Source organism: Papaver somniferum, chromosome 8 (genome assembly GCF_003573695.1).
Source record: "Papaver somniferum cultivar HN1 chromosome 8, ASM357369v1, whole genome shotgun sequence".
Taxonomy (NCBI): Eukaryota; Viridiplantae; Streptophyta; class Magnoliopsida; order Ranunculales; family Papaveraceae; genus Papaver; species Papaver somniferum.
Window position 1 is genome coordinate 138,736,719 of NC_039365.1, and position 3,688 is coordinate 138,740,406.

Genomic DNA, 3,688 nt, shown 5'->3' on the forward strand with positions numbered 1-3,688 from the left:
TCTTCGTTTCATAATTTTTTCGTTTTTGTAATTTTCTCGTTTTCGTGCGGTAATGTAGATGCACGCGCGATGCGTCTTCCATTCGAATAACTTATGTGATTACCGGTAAATTAATAGATTATTATTTTATTTATAACCTGATAGTTCATTAAATTAATAAGATATAGTTTATTGAGGTTTAACTGTGTCACGAACCTGGCTAAATAAATTCGCTAAACTTCTTATGATAGGCTAATGATTATCGATAAAAAATAATTGCAAATAAATCTTATGGTACCAAAGCTCACTTTACCCATTTGTAGATAGTATAAGGAAATTGTATTAGGCTTGAATAAATGTATCCAAACAATGAAGAAGTCTTATGAAAACAAATCTCTCTTCCCATTGTGCACGTATTAGCTCAAAAAATTATGCGGATTAAGCAAATGTCAACATTAAGATGCTAAAATAACAACATTTAGTAGTTTAATAAGGTTCATTGAACTGACAAAGCGAACCCATAAGTTTTCCATCTTCATTATCTGAAACCAAAAAGGGGCCACCAATGTTCCTGGCAGGGATATTCCATTCATCTAGTCTGTCTTCTGCAAAATCTGAAAGGGCGCTGGCAGTAGTAGTTGCAACAACGCGATGGAGAACTGTGCGCTTTTGGGCAAAAACGGGTCGTTGAGACGAAGATACTTGTACTTTCTATTCCCAACGAATTTTGTCAATTAAGTACATTAAGGAATCAACATCCACAATTGAAAAGCAACAACAACATGGTATACCATATTTAGTCCCGAGGCAATGATGCCACAATACATGAGGTTAGAGATAAACTGAGGGTTGTGAATATGGGTAGAAAATGGTACCTGACCTCTTCCACCGTGACAATATAAGCTGCCGCCCAAGAAAGCATAAATGGACATCGAACTACGGTGTCATACCTCAATAAGGATCGGGTACCTATGCCAAAAAATTAACATTAAGTGGAAAATTACATTAGAGTTGCTCTCGATATGATTCCACCGTGTATAAATATTTTTTAGGAATAACGATGGGTTAAAATGGTAAAGACATCGATCTGCCTATCACTTGAGGTCTACACAGTTACTCTAAGTGGCAGCGTTTATGATATGTTAAAGCCACAATTAGTGTTATATGTACGCCGTTGCATCAGGATTTTTTGAAAAAAAATAATAATCAAGTTCGCACATTTCTTCTCCAATTTGAATTAGTTCATATGATAAACTATAAATTTCATGTGTAACAATAAAGGACTACAGATTTTGAATGCTCAAAATGACCTTGATTTTCCCGATACTACAACAACTACCTAATAGCCGAACAAATGAGAAGTACTGTAAAAAATAAGCCAATTCAAAACTACTTGTTACGTTCATAGATAAAATCCTAAGATAAAAGTTACAATACTGTAATTGGTATTGCCTTGTACTGTGATTTTATACCTTAGATGCCAAGCTGTCCAAATGGTTGCTGAAATTGCATCCCTCGCCAATCTTCACTTCACCACTTCCATAGTGTTTCCTGCATTCCAAATCATAGGATGTTGTATGATTAATTGGACTATGTTGTATATGGTCCAGTAGTGCGTAAACATAAAAGGTAATGAGTCCTATTTAACGCTTCTTCACATGAATCATTAATAAAAGATCATTCAAAGAAAACAAAATGAGCCTCAAATGCTAAGGCAGTATCATAGAAATGAGATTCACCTCAGTATGAGGAAAGTATGTTTGCTATTTCCACTAAAATTAAATTCACATTAGAGCGTGGAATTAAACTCTGGGGCTGTAACAGTTTCTTACCAAATTCTTCAAAGGAACCAATCATCATCTTAAGCTGCAATATTCTCCCATCTCATTGTAACATCCTTTGGAAATGCTTTCAAAGCATTCATAAGGGTAACATTTTCAGCAGAAGTCCAATTTGTATTCTTTTTTACCGTCATTAATCCATTCGAAATCCCCATTTGGGTCTTCTACCGATTTCTTATCTCATGGTCTTTGTTGTTTTAAGAACTGAGTAAATGAATCATCGTTACCTATTTTCCTTTCTGATGATGATTTCCCCGTTTTAATCACACTTTCTAAATCCATGCCTACATTGAAAAGCTTCGATAATCAATTCCCATTGTTTCGGTTCCCCAACTGGATGTTTCATAATATGCTTCTTCAATATCTCAAGATCTTGCTCTGCAATTCGAGGACTTCTACCGAGTTCTGGTACAGTGTTGTGCTCCTATCAACTCCTGAATTCGAGCTTGCTCTACGATTCGGCTACGACGGGGAACAAAGACTTGTTTGCCTTTCCATTACTACAAAGATGTATTGCCTGCATCAAAAATCAAAAAATAAAAGTTCTGTTACCGGCACAAATATGTATAGCCTGAACCAAAAATCAAAAGAGAAACTGAAGTTCACAATTGTCAAGTAAAATCAGCAGACATTCAAGTTATATAAAAGCAACTCATTGCTTCCGTGTTTCGTACTGACAGGTACATGATGTCCGTCTTAAACAACCCTTACCAATTCCTTATAATTTTCATTCATAAATCTTTAGAACACGCAACATCAACAGGAACACACTAATTAAGATCCCTAGATTCCCTACTCATACCATGAATCAACTGTTACTTTCACCTTAAATCATTTGCTATTTCCTTCCTGGACACAATCAATCACACATGCATAACATGATATTCACTTAAGAATCTACAATTCACACTATAATCCCACAATACAAACATGAAAAAATGAAAGTTAAACAGTCCATACAGCGAATAAATAAAAAAGATACAGAGAAAATTTAATCAAATTAAGTTTTAAGCAATGAGATAAACTAACCCTAGAATTTGAAATTAAACAATCCAAAGAAATTTTAAGCCACAAATTGTCCCTAGATCATGTGTGACACTTGCTTGGAGAGTCTCTTCGAAGTTTCTTCGTTTTTTGTGGCGAGGGGGGAAAAACCCAAATCTTCGTTTTGCTGTATTTTTGTTTCGGTGATAAAGTTAATCGAGGAGAACGAAGAATAGAGACGTTTGCATAGTTCTTTTTCTCAATTTCATAGTTAATTGAGGAGAACAAACGAGATTTTCATGGGGAAGTCTCCAATTTCTGAATGAAGATGAAGAAGTTCTTTTCTTTAGATACGAAACAAAAGAAAGAAGAAAAAAAGAGGAAAGGAAAAAATGGAACTTAATGTGGATAGCGAGATTCGAACTCGGAACAGTTCATCACTAAAGTGGACGTTTTACATTGCTAACCTCTCAGAATTTTCCTTTTTACGTGACTTCATGAACAAAAAATAAAAATCCAGAAGGGTATTTTTATGAAGGGAAAATGCTTCACCAAACAATTACCTCTTTTCTTTATATTAGTAAGACTAATGTAACACGCATGCACGATGTGCCTGCCGGTCCGTTCGTTTCGTAATTTTCTCGTTTTCGTGCGGTAGTCTGGACGCACGCGCGATGCGTCTGCCACTCGAATAAATTATGTGATTACCGGTAAACTAATAGATTATTATTTTATTTATAACCTAATAGTTCATTAAATTGATAAGATATAGTTTACCGAGGTTTAACTGTGTCATGTGACTATGGAATTGATGGAACTCGCAGAAGTCAGTTCTATTTTGTCCCGTTCGGGATGCTGATCTCTGTTCCATGGGTAAGTGATTT

The 3,688-nt window shown here is 35.3% G+C and overlaps 1 long non-coding RNA gene across 1 annotated transcript; it reads right to left on the bottom strand.

Annotated features, from left to right (window-relative positions):
- Positions 1 to 704: 704 nt before the first annotated feature.
- Positions 705 to 3,149, bottom strand: LOC113303203. The gene is made up of 4 exons (XR_003337350.1): positions 2,850 to 3,149; positions 1,812 to 2,337; positions 1,452 to 1,530; positions 705 to 948 (listed from the first exon to the last, which is right to left on the bottom strand). It is a non-coding gene; the product is annotated as an uncharacterized LOC113303203 (long non-coding RNA).
- Positions 3,150 to 3,688: the final 539 nt, after the last annotated feature.